This window comes from Trichechus manatus, unplaced genomic scaffold, assembly GCF_000243295.1.
Source record: "Trichechus manatus latirostris isolate Lorelei unplaced genomic scaffold, TriManLat1.0 scaffold00170, whole genome shotgun sequence".
Taxonomy (NCBI): domain Eukaryota; kingdom Metazoa; phylum Chordata; class Mammalia; order Sirenia; family Trichechidae; genus Trichechus; species Trichechus manatus.
This window is the reverse complement of record NW_004444106.1, coordinates 2506055-2511858: the sequence shown is the minus strand read 5'-3', so window position 1 is coordinate 2511858 and position 5804 is coordinate 2506055. Positions and strand designations below refer to the sequence as shown.

The 5804-nt window shown below is 46.9% G+C and overlaps 1 long non-coding RNA gene across 1 annotated transcript; it reads right to left on the bottom strand.

The window, feature by feature from the left end:
- Positions 1-1285: 1285 nt before the first annotated feature.
- On the bottom strand, positions 1286-4546 carry LOC111822392 (uncharacterized). The gene is made up of 3 exons (XR_002825656.1): positions 4404-4546; positions 2978-3085; positions 1286-1353 (listed from the first exon to the last, which is right to left on the bottom strand). It is a non-coding gene; the product is annotated as an uncharacterized LOC111822392 (long non-coding RNA).
- Between the last annotated feature and the right edge of the window lie 1258 nt (positions 4547-5804).

Below are 5804 nucleotides of genomic sequence, written 5' to 3'. Positions count from 1 at the left end.
GAAGCAAAACACCATTGACTACAACTGAGACAGTTCAGTTACGTCTTCAGAGCTCGTCTCTGTTAACAGTTTTTTCTCCTTATTGTTGTTGTTTTTAGCGGCCATCAAGTCAGCCCCCAGTTCACAGGGGCCTCATGCACAAGGTGACTGGACTGTTGTAATCCACAGGGTTTTCACTGGCTGATTTTCAGCAGTGGATTGCCAGGCCCTTCTTCCTATTCTGTTGGCTCCACTGCAACCTGTTCAGCATCACAGCAACATGCAAGCCTCCACTGAGAGACAAGTTGTGGCAGCACTTGAGGTGCACTGGCTGGGCATCCAACTGGGGTCTCTCCAACGGACAGCGAGAGTTCTGCCGCTGAACTACCACTGCCCTCTCTCGCTCCTTCGACTAGTTCAATTTCTCCCTCCTAGATGGGCCACTAAAAACTGAAGGTTAAGCCAAGAGTAAGATAAGATTGTTGAAGGCGAGGCTTCTAGCTGCCTACCCATATCTATTCTCACCTTTTTCCCTCTTTTGTTGGGGATGGACATGTGCCTATTTACAAAACTATATTTCTCAATGTCTTATGCAATTGGAGGTCTGGCCAAGAGTAAGCAGAAGTCATTCTGTGGGGTTAGGAGGAAAGCGCTCTCTCTCTTTTTTTTTTTTTAAAAAGGGAGTTCACAAAAAAAGAAATATAGATGCCCTTAAACACACAAAAAGAGACTGAGCTAGGATTTGAAACCAGGCGGCCTGTCTCCAGAGTCCGCTTTGCTCCCTTCCCAGCTCCTGTGTAGGCTCAGTGTGAGGATTAAATAGAGAATATGCATAAAAACTACTTTACACAGTGTTCAGGACCTGTTAGCTACTGCTATTACGAGCACCCACCTTATACAAGGCACTGTGCTAAGACACTTTCTATGCAATCTCTCATTTAATCCTCACTTTACAAATCATTTCCCCCATTTTACAGCTGAGAAAACTGAGGCTCAGAGGAATTAAATGACTTGCTTTGGGTTAGATGGCTGGGAATCAAATTGGGGCAGGGGAGGAACATGACTGTTGCCTTCCAAGCTGGGAGAAGAGGAAAGGAGGAGAGGGGAAAGGGGACAGAGAGAGGAATGCGGAGGGGCTGTCCTGGGATGGCAAGGTGGGAGACACTTTCCCCTCTGCCAGTGGGAAGGCACTCCTTTTCCTCTGTCCCTGGGGCTTACCCTGGAATATAGAATGAGGAAGGGAAGAAAGCTTCTGGGCCATGAGCTGGGAAAGGTCAGGTCCAAGTTTCACTGAAATCTGGAGTCTCTCCTGTTTCTTTCATCATCAGTTTCTTTCTCTTTAGAGCAAAACAGTCCCAGGCTGCACGGGCTTGTCTGAAAGATAAGAAATGAGGGGAGAAAAAGAAAAGTAGTGGTTTAGAACGCTGGCTGTCAACTTTGTTTTACAGTAACCCACAAGAGATACATTTTATTTCATGACTGGGCACATGCACACACACAGACACACACAGACACACTGAGCTGAACCGAACATTCTCGGAATACTTACTGGCCCTTATTATGTACAATGCCCTATGGCATTTTTTCCCCCCAAAATGCTGATCACAACCCACTAAGCTGATTCTCAACCCACTAGTGGATAAGGACCCAAGGTGGGAAAACCTTGGTCTAGAGCACTGTTTCTCAATGATTTTTTCATTATCGCCCCACTAAGGAGCCTTTTCAGACCCTTTTTTTCCTAATCACCACTCCTCATGAAATTTTAATAACACAGGTATGCTTTATATACTAAAAAGAGTTAAGATTTTCTTGCCCCCAACAATCAGTTTTTGCCCCCTTAGGTGAATGCATGAGAGGGACATACTTATTTGCTGAACCATCTTTACACACACCATCCCAACATCCAATGAGATAACATTAGTCCCATTTTGCAGATGAATAAACCAAGGCTGAAGAGGTTATATTAATTGTTGAAGGTTGAAATGACTGCTAAATGGATTGGGAATTCAGAGACCTACCAAGATCCTAGCTCTGCCTCTTAATTGTTTTCTCCAAACTTTTGTTTTCCTACATGGAAAATGGTGGGATTGGTCCAAACAAGTATTCTGCAAACCTCAGTTATGGTTTTTTGCCCTATTTGACCTAATAATAGCAAGCATTTATATAGCATTTACTAGGTGTCAGGCACCAATCTAAACTCTTTACCTACAGTAACTAATGCAATCCCCACAACAACCTAAGGGGATAGATACCACTATTGCCTCGGGAGGAAACTGAGGCACAAGGAGCTCGGGTCACTTGCCAAGGTCACACAGGTAATAAGCAGCATAGCTGAGATTTGAACCCGGTGGTCTGGTTTCCAGAGTCCCTACTTCTAACTACGTACTTTAAAAGGAAACTTTATATCACTACTGAAAACAGAAAACCAGTATCACTCGTTGTCAATACTAGGTAACAAAAAACAAGTAACATGAAAAAACCTGTCATTACATTCTAGCTAGGTATTATCACCTGCTTCACATTCTAACCAGGAGACTTGTTCTCTGTTTGTTCAAAAAAAGAAAGAAAGAAAAAGAAGAAATAAGGTAAGTATGGGTAAACAGGTGTTAAAGGGCTTCTGGCAGCAAAATGAGACCGTCTCCTGCAGTAATCCGGAAGAGTTGAAAGGGAACTGGGAAGATAAAAACTTCCTTGTGTTTTTTTCTTGCTGAACCTGTGATGGGGTGCATTGCACACGCTGTGAAAGCCCTGTCTGGATGTTCTAGGAGTTCCTGAACATCTCCGCAGAGGACGGGAGACAATGCCACCAGCTGTAGCGTGGGCGTGCCGTCAGTCCTCCACCGGTGTAGAGCGGCAGGGTGGGGTGGCTACGGAAACAGAAACGCCCATCCAGGCTCCTAGGCGACTCCTCCACCTTCCTACCCTCCCCCAGCCTGGCTCCCAGGTGAGTCTTTAACCCCTGCATAGTCCTCGCAGACCAGACACACAATTACCATACCCCGCTCCTTCAGGCTCCTCCGTCCCAATGCTGTTTTGCTCATCCTCTTTACCTGTGTGCGCATCTCCTCAGCCCTTCGGAGCGATGCAGGTGTGATATCATCGAAGGCTGTGAATAAGTAAACAATAAGCAGCCAGAAGTGGCCTGTTTCCCACATGATACCCAGGAAAGGGTCCGATTCCCCCCTTGGGGCTCTGGGGAGAGGCCGGGTCAGGGTGCCCAGAGCATTTATTATTTAATACTTTTATTTGTACCTGTCCCAGGTTAGGTACTGTTCTAAGCCAGTCCAGTCCCACCCTTTATCTGCACGCTAGAAAAAGCTGAGGGGCACAGTAGGTGATTTGGAGTCAGAAAACCAAGGGTCTAAGCCCCTTTCCTCCCATAGATTGGCTGCGTGACTGTGGCCAAGTTTCAGAACCTCTCTGAGCCTCAGTTGTATATACATAAATTCCCATTGCCTGGGCTCAAATCCTGGCTCTGCCACTCAGTAGTCAGGAGTCCTTGTGCAAATGATTTAACTCCCCTGAGCTTCAGGCTCCTGAAGCAGTATCACTACCTAGCGCTGCTGGGCTGACTAAATGAGATGATACACGTTCTGTGTGACACATTATAAGCGTTCATTTTCTGTTAGCTATTGTTGTTATTCCATTTTTTAATGAGCGCTTGTTGTATGCCAGGTATTTTACATACATTTTCTCTAATCCTCCCAACAAACCCTGACAGTCTCTTATGGTAATCCCCACTTTCCAGATGAGGAAGACTGAGGTTCAGATACGGCAATTCACTTGCCCAAGGTCACACAGACACACAACAGCAGAACTAGAATTCAAACTCAGATCTTGCCCAGTACTAAAGTGCGTTTTCAACTGGGCCATAATTTCTTCCCGTCTATGAAATGGAAATAATAGTTTCTGCCCCTCAGGTCTACTGTGAAGAGGCCTCTGTTGATGCTCGCTGTAGCTCAGCTCAGCTTCTTTATTCCCCCAGGGTAATTACCTAAACATAGGCCTTTCATTTTTATAATAAGGAGGCTGGTGAGTCTTAATGTCTGGGAGGCAATATGGTCTGATGTCCACAGGAGAGGCCTGAAAGGATTAGATCAAAATCGGAACTCCCAGGTTCCCGTCCCACGCCCAAGCCCACACTTGCTGAGGCTTCTTTCATCTTCTGGGCCTTCTCTGACTCTGAGATTTCCCACTCACCCCCTGATGATAGGGAGTACATAACTCTTCTCTTTCTTTCCCAGGGGCAGTGCAAAATTACACGTGATAATATCTGGCATCTCCAGTTTTGAACTTTATGTGGAAGGGGACCTTACCCAGCTATTGGGAAGTCAGTTTCCCTTCCCCCAACAAGTGGTATGATGTGGGTAGAAGTGGGGCCTTGGTAAAGTGGGGTGCGTACCTCACCCCTCCTACTGGCTCACCTTGCAATGAGCAGGCCTGGTGCACTGTCTACCCTCTGCATAATGCATGAGCCCATGGTAGGAACAATACACCATCAACCATAAGTCTGACCACTGCAGGCTACGGACGCATCCAAAAGTCTTGCCAAGGCTGACGTCTCTCTGTTGGCAGGACCTAAAGAGAGTGAGGGAGTCTGTGTCATCTGAGGCCTTTCCTGGGGCTGAGGTGGAAACTGGTCTCATCTTGGCCCTGGGTATTCTGCAAAGGAGATGGGGCAGACAAGAAGAGAGCCTTAGGATCAAGGATGATGACAGGGGGACACTTAGACTCCCATTTTCTGGGCTTGGAAGCCACCTCTGAGAGGGCTGGGGTGGCTAAGACTCTCTTGGTGTAGTTGGAGGTGGGAGGGGAGATTTGAGACCCTGGGACACAGATCCTGGCAATTTCTGTGGCTGCCTCCTGGTACAGGAAATCCCCAGGGGCAGCAGGTGTGGTACGTCAGAGTTGGAGAACATGGACAAAAGCAGGTATACGGTGGCCCTGCTTTCAGGGGAAAATGCCAGGATGCAGCAATCGCACATGAAGTCTGAGGCCTCTATGGGAGAGGTATACTTAGGTGAGTATGCATGTGTGCGTAAACCAAAAAATTTCAAGAACGAAAGGGGAGTGGGGATGGTTTGAGCTCTCTGAGAGCCAATGGAACTAGGGCAACAATAATAACAATGCTTCATTTATGGATAGAGTTGGATGCGATTCATTCATTGAATCAGTGAGTACTCACTGGAGAGGCCCCCGAGGCTAGGCCAAGTGCTAGGGCTTAGGATACAGAGAAGAGCCAGACCAGGCCTCAGGTACTTACAGTCTAATCGGGAGCCAGACACTGAAATGGATAATTAAAGTTCTTGCCCTGTGATAAGTTCTAGAATTGTGTGTGTGTGTGTGTATCTATGGGAACACAGAGCCCAAAGCAGCCTCCTCTGCCTGAGGTTAGCAGGAAGATCTCACTGAGGCACAACTTTCTGAGCAGAGGCTTGAGGAGTTGGGAGGGAATTGTCGGAGGAAAACAGGGGAAGGATGTTCCAGGCAGCGGGAACAGCATCTACAAGGGCATAGAGGTGTGAAACTCTATGGGCTGGATGAGGAACCTTGAACAGATACTATGGTAGAGCTGTGAAAGACCTAATGGGGCACAAGACAATCTTATTTGTTTACATATTTATTATCTGACTCCCCCAGAAGAATGTAATAACATGAGGGCAGGCATTTTGCTTGTCTTCTTCTCTACTGGAACCCCAGAGCCTAGAGCAGTGCTTAGCACCCAGCGGGACGTGCTGTGAATGTGTAAATGGAGACAGGGAGGGCCTAGTGTGAATAGTGCTGACAACCTTGGAGGCAGTGGGAGCTTTTAGAGGTTTTAAAAC